Source organism: Nannobrachium achirus (genome assembly GCF_963921795.1).
Source record: "Nannobrachium achirus genome assembly, chromosome: 18".
Lineage (NCBI taxonomy): Eukaryota > Metazoa > Chordata > Actinopteri > Myctophiformes > Myctophidae > Nannobrachium > Nannobrachium achirus.
The window spans coordinates 23,310,439-23,332,567 of NC_137825.1; the positions used below are offsets into that span (position 1 = coordinate 23,310,439).

General features: G+C 45.5%; 1 protein-coding gene across 2 annotated transcripts in view; it reads right to left on the reverse strand.

Moving 5' to 3' along the window:
* Positions 1-12,679, reverse strand: part of ctbp2l (C-terminal binding protein 2, like) — a 161,188-nt gene extending 148,509 nt beyond the window's left edge. For both annotated transcript variants that reach the window (XM_080746936.1, XM_080746937.1), the window contains exon 1: positions 12,280-12,679. The gene's annotated coding sequence lies outside the window, so the exon portion shown is untranslated. The remainder of the gene's footprint in view (positions 1-12,279) is intronic.
* Positions 12,680-22,129: the final 9,450 nt, after the last annotated feature.

Sequence of the window (22,129 nt, forward strand, 5' to 3'; positions counted from 1 at the left end):
TGCTCTGATGTCACTGTGATGTCAGGGGAACCACTCTTAACAGAATGGGTTGCTGCTCTGACATCACACTCTGGCTTGATATGCCTTATTTTACACCCATCTATGCATATCGCTGAAGTCATCACGAGTCACACTTGCAAATTAATTGCGTCCTTGTCCGTTTTATGCCCATATGGAGATCTCTGTCCGGATGACATCAATATTAAGCGCATAACTTGGAATACCCATATTTGGCAATGCCCATATGTGGGCATGTTGTGACATCACATTGTTGACTATCATGCAGGGGTCCAATATACATCACTGGCCAGAAAGTCAAGAATTGGTGCGACCTCGCCCTTTAGGGTGAGGTCGCATGTCGCCCTGAGGCGTCGTACTAGTATCAGTTAGACCAAATAGACCCCTGAGGAAAATTAAGTACATAATAGTTGAAGTGGTTGATGGGAATACGCCCGATGATGTCTATTAACACATTTGACATCATCATTTTGGGAGAGAGAAATAGGGTATTTTTGCCTCCCTATAGTAATGCTCTCCTCACATCAAAAACAATGGGATTTAGTTTGCAAATGTGGAAAGTTTTCCTTTAACAAAAGGAACTGCAAGCATAACGTCAAATCTCAAGATCCATTCCCCTCGAACACAAACATCAACCTTCACTCCTTGAGCAGCACTTCAACAAGCTGCATGTCTGAAACTAATTCAGCGCGTTGGTCCTCAGCCAGCCCACACGCAGTGTCGACTGACAAGTAGAAGTGTGGAATCGCAGAGTTCTGGAGCTGTAATTGTGAGGCGAATCTTGTAATAAGCACGAGCGACTACACACCTAAAAGAAATATATTTTTTTGCAGGATGCCGCTCTGGGGATGAAATGAATAAATAAGAATAAAAAACACACAAGGCAACATCGTGAGCACGGAGCAAAGTTCACGGCGGAGAAGAGAAGCAAAGAATAACACCAGACCCCCCCCCCCCCCCCCCCCCATAACAAGGCCTGGTTATCGACTGATGCTGCTAAATCTGCATTTCTTAAGACAGCCTGTGAGTAACAAGAAAGCTGTCCTCTCGCTGCACCTTGCGTGAGATGCTGAGCCAAAGAGGTGGTGGTGGTGGGCGCTCCGGGGAGGGGGGGCTTTTAGAGAGAGAGAGAGAGAGAGAGAGAGAGAGAGAGAGAGAGAGAGAGAGAGAATGCAGTGAGAGGAAGTAGAAGAAGAAGAAAAAAAAATACTCTTCTCTGCCTTTTCATTTCGAGGAAGTTTGTATCACCACCATCTAAAATCTATGCCATCGCAGTTGCACGCAGCGCGTCCAAAAAGGCCATGTTAGTTTTTGGCACATTTATTTGAGTTTGCTTTTTTCTCTCTTTTCATTCCCTTGCATCAGCCTAAAGGATCTGAGAGGCTTTAATATGGTCGCCAATGAGGCTGAGGCCGTTTAATAACAATGCAATAGTTCCTCACAGCAGTGGTCCAGTGTCGCTCGTACAATCCCTGCCGGGTGCAGATGGTACGTTGTCTGTGGTTTCCGAAAACATTCTCTCCCTTCTCCTCCTCCGAGATGTTTATTCTGTTCCCCTACTATCCATCCCTACACTGCCCCTTTTGTCAGCGACGTTCTTCTAACTCTCTTCTTGAGAGAAATAACACACAATCACTCCACACCACATAATATCGTATTTCATCTCTGGGTCAGCTGAAGCTGAAGATGATCTGTGTGTGTGTGTGTGTGTGTGTGTGTGTGTGTGTGTGTGTGTGTGTCAGTGTTAAGCCTTTCGCTTGTGTCTCGCAGCCTCCCGCCGTGGGGGACATCTGGAGGAGGCGTTGCTGTGTACTCAGAGAGGTGGGGAGTTAGGGCTTGAAATATCACTCTCCAAGGACAGAACTGGCTTTCATTAACACACAAAAGGGGAGGGGGGGAATAAAATGGACTTCGAGCATTTATTCAAATCAACGCAGCTAATGCCGCCATAAGCCAGTCACCTTGCCACGTACAACGTTCCCCCCAAAAAACCCAGCCTGTACATCAGTGGCCCTTTCCCTCCATCTCACCGCGGAGAGCAATTAGGGCACATTTTGATGAAAATGGCCGGTAATTCGGCGTACAGCAAGGCTCCAGAGCGACCATCCCACAAGGTGGGTGTTCATTACGCACCAGCGGGGAAGAGCCTCTTCTTAATAGAGTGCCGGCCATAAACATCCCTCATCATCACTGGACCTGCCATTTGATCTTACCTCTGGGGCTTTTTGCGCTGGGCATCTTCATTCGTTTCCTCGGCGTACCAAATGTCTGTTTACCCGGTAATGGACTATGCCCTGAGAGTTGTTATGGAGGGACAAAGTGAAAGTGCCCGACAAAGAGTTGTTGGTAGCGGTGATTAACGACTGAATTAGAGAACAAGTCTGGGTCACCTTCTTTAACGTCGTGATGGATGGTCCAATGCGGAGAATCTGACGGTGTTTTGTTGGGAGCCGCGGCTACGACCCGCCACCGCAATTTGAGCTGCGTGACAGTTCATTTTTACAGTGCATCGCATTATCAAAAAACTGGCGCTATCCAAATTGATGTGTAATCGATAAGCCGCTGCCGCACTGTAATTAACGCCCACTAAACAATGTGCCGGGGTCCAAATTGAGGCGCTTTACGCCCTCGGTATAATAGGCATCACATTGATGATTGTGCTCGAGACTGTGCCCATCGCCGGTTGTAAAGCCTTAGTTAGCAGTGCCCTAGTTCAGCTGTGTATCTGCCATCTCTCCTGTCACAGGCAGTTTACAAGACTGTGAACGAGGGTCGCCATCTGTCCCACCTCGATGGGGTGCACAGAGGGACGTTTTGCTCAGTTTTGGCATGCCCGACTTCTCCTAATGCTGCACAAATGTTTGGAGACATTACATAAGCAATGAGACGTGAACTAGAAGGAAGAGAGAACGAGAGATGAGTGAAAAGAAAAAGATAAATAAATATAAAGGAAACAGAGGGAAAATGCTAGAGGGATTAACCCTCACGTCCCTATTTTGGGCATGTCATCATTATAACAAATCTACTGTATCTACAAATATTGAAGATCTACAAACATATCTACAAGCTCACACGTTGTGAGCTTTTAGATGGGCTATTTTAGCGTGACACCATCATATGTTGACGTGTAAAATAGGGCTTAAATGGGTTAATGGAGTGAGAGATCATCCCCTGGTTACTCTCCTCTCCTTGACCGATGCTGGAAATCAGCCGTGGAGCAGATTCAACTCCAGCGTTGCGTCAGATTGAAGCTCCACTGGGAGCAAAAGGCAATCTGGGAGGAGGAGGAGGAATGAGGTTCAACCGGTCAATGAAAAAAGGTGAGGCTGGTGAACAGAAGAAACGCAGCCTTCACCGGAGGAGGAGAAACCGACCGCAACATGATGCGCGGCGGTGCACTCGCTGTGCGCCTGCCTCGCAGCCAAAAGTAAAGGCGCTCCATTGTTTGTTGCTCCGTGTGTGAGCACGTATGAAAGGTGAGCGGGTCATCCCCGCTAACATGATATACCATGAACATCCTGGGAGAGGTTTCAGAGTAGCGAGGCATGTTGCAACTGACACCCGGAAGAGTGCATTTGCATGTTATTAATTCTCTGCCTGCTCCCTTCACCGAGGGGATCGAGATGAGCTCTCGCTAGTAACCGAGGCATGTGAACGGGAATCTCACGAGGACGCGAATTTGATCTCACCCAAACGCATCTCTCTGTGCAAACCACATCATATGAAGCAGGCAGGGATATGGGTGGGGGTTGGGGGGGAGAGTTGAGGGAGTCTTTAGGGGGTGGGGGGGTTGTGGTAGTTCATGCATACATACATTTGATTAGATTCATTCCTGGCCAGCCTAACGTTAACAGTCGCGCAACTGGCAACAACTCGAATCGCAGATTTGATGTCATGTAGGCTATTTCTATACATTCAGTAATTCTTCCTGGTCGTTGCACGTTCATGAATATTTCATGGAGTTAAAAAAAAATATATATATATATCCTAAGAGTTACTTCCAAATATTAGTACATGCGTGGAAATATATCCCATTACAAACTGGAAAAAACCACCCGGCTTCATTAACCAAGTTGATATGCAGATAAGTTGATGCCGCAGATAGCAAATGATGATGACGGTGGCGGTTGGTACGGCGGTTGCTTTTCTGGCAGAATGCGGGAGTGAGGGATCTGGTTGTTGGCGCCGTGGTGGTGGTGGTCCCCTCCCCTCCCCCCCACTCCACCCCCCATCTCCATCTTTACAGCCTGCCCTGCAATTAATGATGCACTCTGATGTTCCTGGAACCACCCCCCATCCTGAGTGAGTGTGTGTGTGCGTGCGTGCGTGTGTGTGCTCGTGCATGTGTGTGCCTGTGTGTGTGTGTAAAAGTGCATGTTCGCATCAACATGAGAGAGCTAATTTTCTCTACTACACACACACACACCAGCAGGATAACCACTGAATTTGTATTCCGTAATGAGACAGGAGCCCGAGATGATGGTGAATTTGTAAGCGTGCACCACCTCTCATAATTCCATTTAGTATTTCTGTAAACACAAACCCGGGCTGCAGGCACGTGCACACATAGACATCAAAGGGGGCTTGAGCCCCTGCCCTTTTATCCCTCTGTAAAAAAGTGCCCTCTCCGGACCATGAATGCCGTTTTCACTAAGGTGAAAGAAATGCAAATGTCCTCTTTCCATGCCGTACCTGAGGGCAGCATTCAAGAGAATTGCCTTGTCCAAACTCTCCTGAACTTGAACGCAGCATCTTATGTTGAAAGAATTGCCCTCACTGTGTATAAATCCATGCTGTTATGCCACATCTCCAGTATTGCCTTTTTAATGCTTAGTTTTGTGTGGTATCAAGTACTGAAAATAGCTGACCTCCAAGCTCAAACGCGCCGCAGTGCGACGCGTTGTGAACATGGTGGTCTGCTATTTTCGACAATTTTAGCCCCTGCCTCTCTAATATTCTCTGCACGTCCCTGCCGGGCAGTACTAGTTACAGACCCCCCCCCCACACCACCTCCCCTCCTCCGCCTACTCCTCCCCAACCCCACCCTCGACACTCATCAAGACTCCCGACGTCTCACTAGAACCCAAGGGCAGGAGAGGAGGAGATACGGCAAATCACATCATGGGACATGAAATTAATCCGCCAGGCAGCCCTCCCAAAACATTTGGCCTTCACACGTTTAACCTTGAAACTGTTTTCCTTTTTCACTCCCCGTGCCCAAGACTTCACAACACCACCACCACCACCACCACCACCACCACCCGCATCACGTCCAACAGAAGGGGTCTGACGGTACAACAATGGCTACGCTTTGTTAATTATTCAATGGAATCCTTCACCGTGCTGCCGATGATACGTTGTAATTTCATTTCACTTACGTCCGTTTCATAATGCAATACACAATTGAGCAAGGGGGCCCCCCTGACGTCCCAAAAGACCACTTCCTTCTTAAGATAATAAAAGGCTTTTGTGCCTTTGCCTTTGAGAAATCCTTGGTGGATTATGCAAGTGCGGATTCGGGAGAGCACATCAATTAATGTGCATTAAATGAAACGAGTATTACGTTGTAAGAAAATAATTAATAACCCTAATTGGTGCTCTATTCCTTGGCTTGACTCCCAGCCAACATCGCACCTTGCGCTAACTATCAGGGCTCCATTTGACCCCCCCTAAGCCACAGGGGTCATGACATAAACGCCGTTTGACCTTTTACACAGCTGAAAGACAATCCAGTTCCACATGGCTACACCATCGTCACCTCGCCATCTCTCATTTCAGCTGCAACACTGTAGAAATAGAGGTGTGGTCAGACGAGTTGTGTAAAGCAGGGGTTCTCAACCAGGGGGGGTCCCCAAATTATTATTTTTTTGGGGGGGAATCCGCCTGCATTTCAATGAGAATGGAGCGTTTTTTTGCCAGTCGAGGATTTTTGCAAAAAAACGCTCCATTCTCATTGAAATGCATTGGCGGATTCCACTCTCGGTATTTTGGTGTGAGGGCACCCTTACAGAGCATTTCTACATTGCAGTATTGATACTTTTACTTAAGTAAAACATTTGAGTACTTTTTCCACCACTGGGTCAGACTGTTACATGGACACGTTTGACTTGGTTCTGAATAAAAAGCTAAAAACATCCCATGTACGGATCCCATTGCTGTATCTTCGTGGATTCCTTGCGTCATACAGAGTGGAGGAACAATGGCAGGCACAGGGTTCTGCTATTCCAACCGATTACAAACTCTTCAGCCCCATTCCCAAGAAAAAGACATCTAGGGCTCCAATTATCCTTCACCCCTGTGTGTGTCTGCAGAGAACGGAATCGCTGCTGCAATCGTCAATTCAGAGGCAAGTTAATGGAGTCATGGGGAGAGAAAAAAAAAAGCAGACACCCCCCACACTGATGTACACACACCCTTCCTCTATAGTAACCCTGGACAATCAAGACAGAAGCATTTTGTAAAAGGTTAGAGCAGGGGTCTTCAACGTTTTCAGGCCAAGGACCCCTTAGTTGAGAGAGAGAAGCAGGGACCCCCACATTTTGGATTTTGGATTCATGTCAATTCGAGTTTAATAAACTTGACCTTTCACTCTGTACTTAGTCTGCTCTTTTTCACCCTCTACACCAAACCTCTTTGTCAAAAATAGCCGATCTACAAGCTCACAACGCCTCGCAGCGAGAGGCGTTGTGAGTAGATCTGCTATTTTTGGCTACAGTTCTCAAAATATGGACACTAGGGTTCAAGTTGTTAATATAAAAAGGATTGGAAGATTTGGAGGACCCCCTGTAGTAACTCTGAGTCCGGACTCCCTGTTGAAGACCCCTGGGTTAGAGGAATGCTGGACGAGTGATCCAACTCTTTGGTTGCAGTGAGTGGTTGCTGCACGTCATCTTAAACTGAGCCACTTTGGCCGGGAGCAAAACCACAGTGGGGACTGGGGAGGGGGCGGGTTCGGGTACCAGTGTTTTCTTTTTTCTCCAGTCTATAGTTCTACCTCCCAGTTCTTTTGTTTCGTTTTTTTTTTCCTTCTCTTTTGTCTTTTACATTATCCTGGCTTTCAGCTGAATCAATCTTGCCTTTGGTTGGAGATAATGAGCACGTTCGCACCGGCTTCAAATGAGCACCGCTGCACCCCGGCTCCCACAGCCCAGCATAGTCACATATGCAGACACTTTTGAGGAAGGCAGTGCGAGAGAAACGGAGAGAGAGAGAGAGAGAGAGAGAGAGAGAGAGAGAGAGAGAGAGAGAGAGAGAGAGAAGATAAGTCTCAGCCTACAGAGACCAATTAAAAGCACATATTCAAATTGACCTAAAAGAAATACAGTCAGGCATTCATTTATGGTAGTGCCCTGTCCCGAAAGCTCCACTCCGCCGTCAAATCCATCCCCATTGTTTTCAACTCTGGCAAGCGCACAATCGCTACACAGAGAGAGACAGCGAGGGGAGACTTTAAATACTGTGTCTTATCTTTGTATAATCAAAGACTATACAGAGAGAGGTACAGAGCCCACTCGTTTTCGCACCAGATACACTCACTCTCTTTCATAGAGCCTGGATTCATCAGCGCCGGTCCGTACTAAAGCATGTACACATCAGATGATCTGTATCAAGCGGGGTGGAATAGAGAACTCAAGTTGAAATCCATAACGATCGCTGCAATTAAGACCCAGCACAACCGCAAAGAAAGCCACTCCTCAGAGAGGATGAGGCAATACATCGAATTAGCAGTCTCGCACACACGTTGAAATGATAACGACGTGCTCTCACATTACATCGGAGGTCATGTGTAGTTACATTGTAATGCTGTATGACTGCGGTTTAGGTGCTCACTGCTCGTTAAGGCGCCCCCCGCAGCCAGGGGTGTCGCACCGTATTCTGGGCCCTGGGTACAAGGATTCACTGCGTTATTTTGTGCTTTAACTTCGGTGCCGCGCTGTGAGCTTGTAGATCTGCTATTTTTGAAAAAACGTTAAAAAAAATATATATATATATATATTTCTATATCAGTGGAACTCAAACTTTTTCATGTGAAGGACCCCCAAAATTATATGTATTTGGCCACGGACCCCCATCTCAAAATATTTAGTTCCAGGGTCTCCCCCAGAAGCAAAAGTTGAGTTATAAATGTCCGCTGAAAAAATACATTATATTGAAAGATTTGCACACATTTTCACGACTTTTAAAAAATACCAGATCCACAAGCTCGCAGCGCAGCACAGCACTCGGTGCCGTGCTGTATACCTGCTATTTTTCAATAAGGTCCCTCCACCTTGGGCCCTAGTAACTCAGTCCCCCCCCCCCGTTCCCCCCCCCCCCCCCCCCCCCTTGTGACGCCCCTGCCCGCAGCTACAGGAAGACATCTCCGGGGCGGGGTACCGTTTTAAGCGGCACAGAAAACATGCCACGGATATTTGACTCCACAACTCCCAAAAACTGGTCCCATTTTTGGAGCGTTCCGCCCATGCAGCGGGCCCCGGCTATAATAGCGAGTGCTCTCTGAAAACGGGGCTCCATCCCCGGCTCCTCCTGCCTCGCTTCCAGGGAGGCTGCTCGCTCGCCATAAATCCCCTCTAATGGTCACCGGTGAGAGAACTTTTTAACACAGGGCTTAGCAGCCACTGTTATTCACCCGTTAGGAGTGAGAGTCTCCGGATGATGGATGGTAATAAATATTGCACGGGGCTAACGGAGGTCCCCTCGGAGACGTTCAATTGCCTTGAGTGATAGGGTGCTGCTCAGCAACGCAGGGAGAGGATGGCAGAGAGGGCAGGCTCTTCAAGGGAGCGAGGTAACTAAGTCAGTTCAATTTCCTCTCTGGAAACACTGGATGCCCCCCCCCCCTCCCCCTCCCCCTCCCTCTCTCTCCCCTATTCCCTCTATTACCTCGTGGTGTGACAATGCGAAGCACAGAGGCTGAGCAAGGAGTGGTTAAGTTATGGGAGGGGGGAAAGAAATCCACCGCCATCTCAACTTTAAGAGCAGCACGTCTGACTTTTTCCTTTTCCCAAACGAGGGATTGATCACCCCGAGGGAAATGCTCTGCGGAACTAATCTCGTGTGTGACCGTCGTACCTGACGAGCGAAGGGGAGCAATAAAATGCTGAAGAGGGAGTTATGACTGTGCACTGCATGTGCGCAGCAGTGTTCACTACTGGACCAGCTTAATCAGGCTTTCTGACAAGGGGGCTTTGTTGTTGCTGAGCTGTCGTCCACCATCTTAAATGCTTCCTTGACAATGGCCAACGACAGAGCAGATGTCCACAGCACACATCTGTAGCGGCCTTATTCCTCCAATGCACACCCCCTCCCTCCGGCGTGTGTGTGCACACACACCCTCTCTCTCCCCCTCCCTCCCTCACACACACACACACACACACACACACACACAAAACCCTGTTGTGCTCGAGCACATACACACGCGGGCGACACGCACATGCAGGGCTGCCTTCCACAGGTCGTTCCCCGTTCAGCTTTCAGACGTCAATCAAACATTATCAACACCTCCTGTTTCCCCACTCATTTGGAAACTAATTATAACAAAGTAATAACAAGAGAAAGTAGTAATTCCGTGACGATTCATGTTTGTCATATCAAGATTAATTCAGCACATGCACTTTAAAGTCTCCTCTCCACTATCACGTTTACTTTGTGGGAACGCAACTTTTTACTCATTTTAATTCAAGTGATGAGGAAGACCTACACTGTACAGTAAGTGCTGACAACCTGATGATAATTAGGCTAATACTGCAAGTGTTCTATAATTGGTTTTATAATGGTGCAATTATTGACTTTACTTATTGGATATAGGTTAGCCACTAGATTATTTAAACCCACAATCTTAATCCATTTCAACACATCTGATTACACTGGAAAAGCCATATTTTACACATTCCCTGCAAATAAAGTCAGTGAAATAGCTAAGCAGAGTGGTGTGGCCACTAGGAAAGGGGCAACAACCTATAATTCATTGCTATCACCTTTCCTACGGAATCACATTTCCTAGCTATTACATGGTCGGTACTTAGGGATATGTGCCAGCATCATACACAGTAGTACACACCAGGCATTCCCCCTATCCTACACAATCTTTAAAATAATAATAATTAAATACATATGAGAAGTATATTGGCTGCCAGGGCTTGGCACACAACTCCCAGGTGGTACAAATGGAACCAAAATGGACCGATAAGGGTTCTATTTGTAAACTGTGGGACCATAGACGGGTTTCTTGTTTACAAACATTGAGACTAAATGCACAGCTGACTGTATCATGTAATCAATTCCGTCCAATCCCCAAACCTGTTGAACGCTGGTTTCATTGGCTAATTTTGATACGGACCCTGCGCACGCATCTAGTTTTATCAGTGTAACGTGGACCAGAAACGCGTCTATAGGAGCAGGGTTTGTACTAGGGGTGGGCAAAAAAACGATTCACTCAAATATCGAAATTTTTAATGCCTCGATATTAAAATCGAATCGTAAAGTTCAGAATTGAGAATCGTTCAGATCTCTTTTTTATATACAGTATATATAGGATATACCGTTTTTTGTATTTATTTTGTATTTGAGTCAGAAAGACTGATCGACATTACCTGGCTGCCTACATTGAAGTGTACCATTCAACTTTTCATAATGTTTATAATTGTTTTTAAATGTTCTAGTAGCCTATATAAAAAGCAAGGTAACTTGAGGGGGAATCGCAATAAATCTTAATATTGAATCGCAATATAATAAAGAATCGCAATATCAATCGAATCGGCATATCGAGATCTGATCATATCAATCGAGACTGAGGTATAGTGAATCGTCCCACCCACCCACTAGTTTGTACAGTGCAGCAGATGTGTGAGCCCCATTCATTGTAATCACTTATGTAAAAATCGAACCTCTGTTCGAAGTGGAGCTGTGTGTGTGTGTGTGTGTGTGTGTGTGTGTGTGTGTCTGGCCTGAACAACAGCGCCCTCGTGTGGTCACAAAAGGTCCTGTAGGCTACAGACACGCAGACAGACAGACCCACACACACGGCCACGTATAGGGAGCTTGTGTTCCACACAGCTCCAAAAACGATGCACAGCGGAAAGCACTGCGCTCCAGATTACACGCAAGGGTGGCGTCTCAAAACTAGCAACACTATTCTTCTTCTTAATCTATACACGAACTCTTTCCCAACCTTATAGTGTGAATAATAATGTATCCCCACGGGAACACACGTACAGTTTACAGTGGTGGAAAAAGTACTCTAATTATGTACTTAAGTAAAAGTATCAATACTGCACTGTAGATGTACTCCGTTACAAGTAAACGTCCAGAATTCAAAATGTAATTGAGTAAAAGTATCAAAATATTGGCATCAAAATGTACTTAAAGTACCAAAAGTAAAAGTACTAAATGTTTGGAAATAGCAGATCTACAAGCTCACAAAGCGCGACGCGTTGTGAGCAAGTAGATCTGCTATTTTCAAATAGCCACGGTATAGAATAGGGCTAAACAAGTGATTAATGTATGTTTTATAATATTATAATTTATACTTGCAAAGTAACTGGTAACTGAAGTTTTCAAATAAATGTTGTGGAGTAAAAGTACAATATCTGGATCTGAGATGTAGTGGAATAAAAGTATTGGAAATTGGAAATACTGAAATAAAGTACAAATACCTCCAAACTGTACTTAAGTACATTACTTAAGTACATTTACTTAGTTACTTTACACTACTGTACAGTTAGAAGAACAGCGCGCGTAACTAAAAAAAAAGCACCACCAGCAACACCAACATAATGCACTTCCTTCCTATTTCTTTTAGAGACCAAGCAGCAACAAACTGTGGGTTAAAAAAATCTCCTTCACGGTCCGTCTTCCTCTTCTTGCAAGAATAATATCCTGCAAATTAAGGTGGGGAAGAAGAGATCCTATAAAACCATAAACCAACAACAACATGCATGACCGCGACCACCGGGGCTTCACGTAAAACATAAACCCAGTTCGTGAAGGTTTTTTAGGTGGTTGGTCAGAAATGTCCTCTTGTTGTACACACAATTCACTCGACCATTCCTCCTCCTCGTCTTCATGGCGCAGTAAGGTGAACACACATGGTCACACACACAGAGGTTTATGCGGACGGGGGAAAAGAAGAAATCTCCAATATACAACACACACTATATGATCGCAATGAAGCCATGCACTGCACACACACAGTCCGTTTGAAAACTGAGCAAACGTGTTTTTCAGGGATTTCTCGATCATGCGAATCATCATCTATCTTACCTGGTGATGAATGATGTTGTTTTATAGTTGCAAGTTGAGAGGAAGAAGAATTATTATAGCCGAGTTCTTTATTTTTCCTTCTCAGGCACGCATAGACATCATCCGCTGCTTCTTCTTCAGGAAGAATGTTTCCATCTATTATTGGGGATTTTTGTTGTTTGTTGTTTTGGAGTAGTAATTCTGGTCCACCTTTCAACTTAAATCCTCGGTCGTTTTCGCGAGAAGGTTTCCAGATGAAGACCGTATGTTGTAGACGCGGCTTTTTGGAAAAAATGAATACAACGCACAACGTGGGATAAATGTGTGTGTTATGTGTGTCCTGTTTTCAAGACGAGCGAAGGCAGGCGGCGAGTAGGTGTCTACTAGCAATAACTGTTTCAGGGGCTTATTCTTTTCTCTTTTTTTCCTTCTCTGCCCGTCAGTCTTTTTTTTTTTTTTGGCTATAGTCACACTGTCTGTCTCTAACTCTCTCTTTTTTATCAAGGCGGGGTCTTGGGTCGTTTAAACCAATGACATAAACCTATAAGAGCCAGCCTCGCCCCCCACACGTATCTACTCTTCTATTCACACACAACCACAGCCATTCTCCCAGGATTAGCACGGGTGAGCGGGCACTGGGCTGCACTACTAGTAGCCTATACTGTGTGCACTACTTGTGGTCTGGTCTCTCCCAATCTGGTTTATTATGTAAACCTCATCTGTGTGCTTTAATCACTGGTTCTCAACCTGTGGGACACGGACACATTTTTATGGGTCCCTTAATGTTTGGTTTCATAAATGTTTTTAGTTATTATAAAAAACAAACATTACTAAACAAGCTACAAATTTCATGACAAAAAAAGAATGTTTAAGAAGTTGTGAAAATAGCTGATCTACAAGCTCACAACGTGAGATCTGCTGTTTTCACTAGTTTGGGTCCCGGGCTAGTGTCTAATTTATCTTTTGGGTCACGGGCTAAAACGTTTGGGAACCACTGCTTTAGATCAGTGCTTCTAAACCTATGGGCCAGGGGCCCCACCGGTGGGCCAGGGGAAGGGGTATTGCAAAGTGGGCCACCAAATGATTGGCAAGACACTTAAGATTTTAATGATATTTAATAAAAAATAAAAAAAGTCATATCAATACATAACAACTCAAAGTATACTGGGTTAGTTCCATTGATCCAAGTTGGAACACAATCGATTGAGTGGTCATTCAAATAAAACTGAAAATGCACGTGGACCACCAATCTGAACACATGAGTGGTGCTTATTTGATATTTTAATACAGTGATTCCCCTCTAATCAGTTCTAAAAGGTAATTGATTGGACAATAATTACGATTAAGGACACCAGGTGAAAGCAATGAATGTCCTGGTAGGATGGAAAACCAGTGCTACCAGCCAGGGGTCCCAAGGACTGGGTTGGGATCCGCTGCATAAACTATAATCTAGATTCTAAAGCATGATATTATGGTGGTAAATGGAGGCCCAGTTTAATGTAATGCGTACACACCCGGGGACAAATTAGGCTTGCTCACGTCAGAGAAGCATGCATGTGAAGTGTATGCATCTTGACATACCGGTGCCCCTTGCATAATAATGCATATGATGGTGCTGCTGTATTCTATGCACTTCTTTGTCCGGGCTTATTTCGGTCAATGTTATGTGAATAACATAGGCTACCAGGGGTCAGTCTGTCTAATTAAGTGGTGCAAAAAAATATTATTGTGCTGTGTTGGTACATACCGCACTGACACATATGCTATTGATTCGATTACACTAGCAATGCACATGACCCAGTGCTCTGTGTGAATGACTGGCGTCATGGATGATAGCACATAATTGATTTGTCTCTTTCTGTCTTTCTTGAGACTTGTTGCACATGAGATCTGACAGTAATCCACATGATTTCATTAATCCATGAAGGATTTTCTTCAATGTATCCTTGGAATAGCAAGGCCTAACACTGTACAGACCAGGCACTGCACACATAAGACATCAAAGGGGGCTTGAGCCCCTGCCCTTTTATCTGTCTGTAAAAAGTGCCCTCTCCAGACCATGAATGCAGTTTTTACTATGGTGAAAGAAACGCAAATGCCCTCTTTCCATGCCATACCTGAAGGCAGCGTTCAAGTGAATTGCCATGTCCAAACTCTCCTGAACTAACCCATGACCGCCACATCTCCGGTATTGACTTGATTATGCTTAGTTCGGTGTGGTATCAAGCAACGAAAATTGCCGACCTCCAAGCTCACAACGCGTCGCAGTGCGACGCGTTGTGAGCTTGGAGGTCTGCTATTTTCGATATTTTCACCAAAATGCCCTTTTAAAAATGTCAGCCCCTGCCTCTCTTAACATTCTCTGCATGTCCCTGGTGCAGACCAAAAACACACCATAGTCCACTTTTTCTGTTGCTTTCTTGAGACTCTCTGCACTCCACTTTGTTGTTGTGTCACACTGTGAGTGGGTCAAATAACTGGCGGCAGATTGTGTGTTGCGTCCAGTCAGGGCGCTCAGCGGGTTCAATTATCTACATCCCATTTTCTACTTTTCATTTCTATACTCCGCCTGGGCCCCATATGCTCCGGTATTGATCTGACCATCGACCATTGTCCACCTCTCATCAGCACGCTGCTGCCTGCATGTGGGGGTGTGCAGCTTGTAGCACAAAACCAACACCTCCAGCATGGAGCTCTTTGGATATACAGCACTGTACTGACAATGGACGGTTAGACGCATTTCAAAAGAAAAGACTGACCGTGTCGTGTGTGTGTGTGTGTGTGTGTGTGTGTGTGTGTGTGTGTGTGTGTGTGTGTGTGTGTGTGTGTGTGTGTATATGAACCCAAGTGTCATGTCATAATAGGCAAACATTCTGCGAAAATAGCCAATCTACAAGCTCACTAACAAGCTTATAGACAGGCTATTTTCACTATTTGACCTAGCTATGACAAAGTTTATAGGATTTAAGTGGTTAACTGAAAAACATGAGGAAACGGTCTAAAAAGCAATACCAATGACTGGAAATCAATCTCTTCTTCTTTTTTGTCATTGTGTGGTTTCAACACCTACTGTAAGGTTTTATTATGTATCTGAGATCATTTCAATGTATCAATCGGCTGTCCTGCTCCACAAACACGCTGATATGTCAGTTTCAGCCATGAATCTGATCACCAATTCATTCATTCACCACCAGCGACAACACAAACTCCACAATCTATATTTTACAGCGTGAGGACAAAGGTGGCGTAGATGACATTTATAGTGGTATCTCCTGCAGCTACTGAGCACACAATGAGAAGCACTAAAGGGGTTCTTGTAATCTATCTGAGGAATCAAAGCAGACAAGCGCGCCACTCCCACTGCTCATCTGCTCTATGGGAATATTGTCTGTTTTCTCAAGTCTCAATCTCTGGCAAACATCGCTGCCAGCGACAATGCATGACCCCCATGTTTTAATCGTTCTCAGTTAAAGCATCAAGCCTTTTCTCTCTCTCTCTCTCTCTCTCTGCCTTGTGTTTTAATTCATGCCTGAATACAATAGCAGCACAATGAAGCTGATGAAGGGCATACGGAATACAAATTGCTTTTCTGTCTCAACAATGCGAAGGCGAATGCCTACCTACCGAGGAGTGCCACATTAGATTTTCAAGCATGCAAAACCTCCTCGGTGGATGCTCAGCTATGCATCTCAGTCAGTGGAGATGGCGAGAGAGAGAGTCCAGGGTATACGAGGGATTTACATCATTCCTATTATGGGAGGTGTGGGTGCCATGTAACACCACGCTCAGACCTTTTCATGTTGAACTCTGACCCTGATCTCCATACTCTCAAATTCACGGGCAGTCGACTTCAGAGTGGGGTCTCAGTGGAGAGCACTATCCACGCCGGGGTCCCGCGAGACAAACATCTATCAGTCTCCAGATGAATTATTTAAGAAACTGCGCCCCCACCATGTTTCTAACATGGACGGGAATTAGTGTTCGGAGTACAGGGAATCTGCACTCGGAATTGTAATTCCGGCAATGAATCTTTTTCGAATTTCTATGTTTCGCTTGCTTTGTGAGTTGCATATTTGTGTGTTCTTTTTTTCTCCATTGTCAGTCTCTGTAATACTTAAGACTGTCCCATGACAGTTTACCATGACTTGGTGGGTTTCCGTACATTTTCACCCAGCTACATTTTTATGGCACCTAGAGTAGACCAGTGATTCCCAACATGTGGGCCGTGGCCCACTGGTGGGCCGTGAGGATGTTGTCTTGAAATAACTGGCAAAACACTAAGATTGAACAAAATGCCATGGTATCTTTTTAAAACCTTGAAAAATTCGTTTTCTAACCGATGAATAGGAATGTACGGTATACTATGTTAGTTTCATTGATACGAGCCAGCACTCGGGGAGCAATTAGGAGTTAAGAGTCTCACTCGGGGACACACATCGACACATTGCTACCCTGGCCTGGAATCGTACCAGGGACAACAAGGGGCACTGGCTCCTCAGGCGGGCGGCTCACTAACCAGCTATGGCCGCCCATGCTGTTGTCCCTTCATATTTGGGCAAGACTGGCCTCATCGATCAGTGGTTCTCAAACTTTTCAGGCCGCGACTCCCCAAAATAATCATATTTGAACTGGGGACAAGCTCACGTGTCGCTAACATGTAAAATGAACAGATCCAAAATATGTGTCTTTTTGATTCAGAGTCAGTCCTTTCCACTGTTGCGCTGTCACAGCTTGCCCCCTGTGATGCCCTGTATAATGTCTGTGTTTGGGGGTTCTTGGAGAGGTCAGCGTGCTACATTTGTCTCCCTTCTGCCTCAGAGGCACAAACACGCTGCCACACACACACACACGCACACACACACGCACACACACAAACACACACACACACACACACACACACACACACACACACACACACACACGCACGCACGCACGCACGCACGCACGCACGCACACACACAAACACACGCACGCACGCACGCACGCACGCACGCACGCACGCACACAAACACGCACGCACACAAACACGCACGCACGCACACACACACACACACACACACACACACACACACACACACACACACACACACACACACACACACACACACACACACACACACACACACACACACACAGACGCACGCAGGCACACACACTCACACACACACAGAGCACACTCTTTTCAAATGGAGAGGCCGGGCTTTTCAGTGCAGGGATGAACGGAATGAGACCCCCATTGGGCCCGCTTGAACTTGTGAAATAGGATTGACACCGCACTCAAAATGAGCCCCCGCCATGTCGGCACCGCAGACTGAAGCCCCCCAGGAGGCTAACTTGAATCAATTCTGGTAGCCTAATGATGTTTGTAATTTAGGAGGCTAATGACATGCACTATGAGCTGGGAGATTATAGTCTGGGAGAAGATGCTCCTCGGTGTCAAGTGTCAGAATAATGCCGCAGAGAATCACAAACCCGTGCAGAAGACAAGCCTTCTTTTCTGCAGGAGTGGGATGAGTTTTTTTGGGACTCTTGAAGAGTAGGCTACAAATCCCCACTTAAGCTCTATAATGTTGAATGGGGGGAGGGGGATGCAGAATGTACAAACTCACAATGTGACGCATTGGGAGCTTGATTTTTGAAAATCTTTACATAGATTGTTGTTTTGGAAAATGTTTGAAAACTGTCATCTACTGTATAATAATAGCAGGCCCAAAATAGGGCAGGCAGGTTGAAAACAAGTTAAGTCAATGTGAAAAATGCCATAACAAGACGTGGCGTGTGTGTGTTTGCCGGTGCAGCGTGGAGAACTAATTAGGCTAACAGGTTACGGTAACAGTTACGTGGTGAAAAGGTTGCGTGTGGTGTAAATGCTGTGGGACCTGACAGATGCTGTATATCCCCTTAGATTAGCCAGAGAGTACGGCGGAGCTGCTAATTGTGTATTTACCCTTTGGGTGTACTGATGCCTGCTTCCTGTGGGATGAGGACATGTCTCCTTTGTACAAGACATTAACTGTGTGTGTGTGTGTGTGTGTGTGTGTGCGTGCGTGCGTGCGTGCGTGCGTGCGTGTACGTGTGTATGTGTGCGTGTGTGCGTTAATGCGCGTGTGCTCGCATGCATGCAGAATGAGTAAATTAATGTGCACATGCGTACGCACGTGTCCCTGGATCCAAGCTTGCGACACTTGTGTGGGAGTGAGTGGGACATCCAAGCGTTTATGACGCAGGAACCACCCGGGAGGCGGAAAGGTCACTTTTGAAAAAAATGAGGGGATGACGAGGGGGGGGGGGGGGGGGGGGGTACGGGGACTGTTTGATACACGTACACAACATGTTGATATGATTACTCCACAGGCAGCTCCCTGTGTTTTGTAGCTGGTCATTAACAACCTATTTGAAGACTTTTTTTGTCAATAGGTGCCAAGACAACAAGAAGCAACGCTGCCGCCACGCCACGCCACTGCCAACCCCCCCCCCCCCCACCTTCTCCCCTCTCATTAATATGGAAATGAGCGGCTCATTGTTGTTGGTGGGGAAGAAAGCTGTCATGTCTTTCGGTGACAGGCTCAATGGATGTGTTTGGATTGTGGGGCTCCGCTGTTTTCGGGAGAGCATGTCTTATCTTTGTTTAGGCAGCGAATCAAAAAGTGTAAACATCTCTTCATTAGCATCTGTCAGGCAAACTTAGAGCTATATGATTTTTTTTTTTATACATTTACTAAACCGCCGGGATAGGCGGAGAGCGGGCCTCGTTACTCTGTCTCCCCCTTTTATCTGCGCCACGTGTCGCAGTTAATTTCTCAAAGGGGAACTTTGTTAATCCTCCGTTGATGTCGGTGGAGGCCATGTGGTTGAGCAAGGCATGCGCGTGCTCTGGGCTTTCTCCTGCAAGCAGAGCAACATTACCACCCTGGACTGCCTGGAGCTCCATTATGGTCCCATGTCCAGAATTGGTGGTCGTCAATCTTTCTTCTTCTCCCATTCCTCCTCATTGTCCTCCAGGGACGTGCAGAGAATGTTAGAGCAGGGGCTGAAATTTCTAAAAGGGCCTTTTGGTGAAAATTGCAGACCTCCAAGCTCAGAGCTTGGAGGTCTGCTATTTTCGGTGCTTGATACCACACTGAACTAAGCGTAATCAAGTCAATACTGGAGATGTGGCGTAAGAGCATGGATTTCTACAAAGAGGGCAATTCTCCTTTCAATATAAGATGCTGCATTCAAGTTCAGGACAGTTTGTAAGCAATTCCCTTGAATGCTAGCCATCAGGTATGGCATGGAAAGAGGGCATTTGCATTTCTTTCACCATAGTAAAAACTGCATTCATGGTCTGGAGAGGGCACTTTTTACAGACAGATAAGGGCAGTGGCTCAAGCCCCCTTTGATGTCTATGCGTGCACGACTGCACGTGCCTGTTGTCCTCTTCCGAATAATCACGCACACACACACACACACACACACGCACACAGAGTATACTTTCCCCTTTTTCTCCTACTTCCCCATTTCAGAATTTTTAAGAGCTGCCCTAAAACCTAATTTCTATCGGAAGAGAAATCAGCAAATGAATAAATAAGTAAATTGCATGCAATATTCTTAACCTTGAGAGAGATTTCAGAGAGACTTGTCTTTCTAGGCAATCACTGGTGCCATCAGCATCACCCTTGGAGCCACTTCATCAAGGCTTCCCGCACACAGTCACACCCAACATCTTCATTAAGGTCTACCTCCACACATGGTGGGCCCATGTTGTAATTATTACTAAGATATGTCGAGAAGCAGCTTAGATTAGACTCGAGCAGCTACTTGCCTCAATTAAGAGTTTTTGTTTAGGGTACATCGGGACTGGTCTGCGGCGTCTACGACAATGGTTCTCAGAGTGGGGTCCAGGGACCCCCAGGGGCCCTTGGGTGGGTTCCGAGGGGGTCTATTGATCGTTAGGAACCAAATGGACCTTTATGGATACATTGGTTCCATTTGTACACATTCAAGAGGACACAGGGGGTCCGTGGCCTAATGCAATGGTTCTCAACCTTTTCAGACTGTGACCCCCAAAATAATCAAATTTTAAATGGGGGCCCCCCAACCTGACAAGCAAGTTGAGGCATTACATTTTGTATAACACTGTTCTATTGTGAAAATAGCAGATCTACGAGGCGTTGTGTGCATGTAGATCGTCTATTTTCCAAATTTCTGCCTCTAATATTTGACAATTTGGCCAATGTTTAATTTGACATTTTAGAGGTATTTAAGTCCTTAAATTGTCACTTTAGAAATGTGAAGATACCCTCTGTACACTTAAACTTCATGTTGGTTTGTTTACTGTTGAGTGAGAAAAAAAAGTTTTACATTAAGCTAAACATCTGGGGACCCCCCCAAAATAATCCGGGGACCCCGCCTGGGGGTCCCGACCCACAGGTTGAGAACCACTGGCCTAACGCACACCAACGTGGAGGTCCTTGAGATATAAAAGGGTTTGAGGAGCACTGGTTTGCGACACACCAAGTAATCCACAGAGAAATTGTGTTTTAGTAGGTTTGAGCTTTTAATACCCTAACCTCAATCCTTAATTATTTATTCATTTATTAACCAGGGACACATTAATCAACATGTCCGTGACTGAGTGTGTAGGTAACTATCTATGTATGCATCCATGTATGTTTGTTTGTATGTAGCATGAGCTGCAATACCGCTGGGTGACCAGTGGCAGGCCTGGATGACCAAGTGGTTAAAATAGAGATTTCAGACCTCCCTCTAACACGGACAGAGGGTCGTATGATCGACTTCGCTCTATTGATCGCTAGACACGCTATTTTGCTTAAGTGGAGAGATGCTGCCCCGCCCGTGCTCAGTCAGTGGCTCTGCGGTGTAATGTCCTGTCTGGAACTGGAGATGCTGAGGTTCTCCATTGCCGGCTCAAAAAAATAATTTTACGGGCCCTTTTATGACTTTCTACCACAATACTGTGGCACTTCTCTGTTCTGACCAACCCAAATACGCAAAAAGCCTTAATTATCTATTCTGCTTTCCTCTTACTTTCTCTTTTCTGTACTTAATCCTTTAATTTCATTTTTTGTTTTTAATGGAACTCTGTTGAGCAACCGTCCTGGGGATTGAGGGTGGGGAGAAGGGGGGATAGGGGATGTTTATTTTTTCACTCTCATATTATATATATATTGATATATGTATGTGATGTATGCACCTGACTGAGATTGTATACCCGCCTCTGGGCTTATTTCTCTTTAAAATTTAAGTTACAATGGGTTTGTATAGGAAGGGGGCGTGTCCGATAAAAAATAATATCAAATATCTAAACACTCAATAAACTCAAATCAACTCAAACTTTATTTATATAGCACATTTACCATGACAAGTCAACCAAAGTGCTGAACAAGTTAAAAACAAAGCAAACAATCAAGCAACTTAAAAACTGTCTATAAAATGACCCAAAGTTTTTTTTTTTAAAGTGAAATATTTTCTTTTCTTTCAGTAAATACCTAGTTTCTTTCCACAACTGCCGAAAATGTCCAAAAATGAACTGGGATGCTGCAACGGGGGGAAGGGGGAGGTGGGTGGTGGTGGATGCTGCTGGAGAGTGGGTGGTGTAACATGAGGAGCAGCATGTGATACATCTAAGTGGGTATCTGTAAATGTCAGCCGCTCCGCAGGGAGCGACGTGGAGTAATGGACCGGGGTTTGAACTGTGGACGCGTGTGTCAAATCATCACATCATTTGAGTGACGTTCACTCGCAGGCAGGGCACCCAGAGGTGTCACTTACTTGAATACACGCTTCTTCATATAGTTCACTGTAGCATGTAGTTTATTATTGTCTGCATTTAACCACGTTCAATCTGCAGCATCCCTATTTATTATAG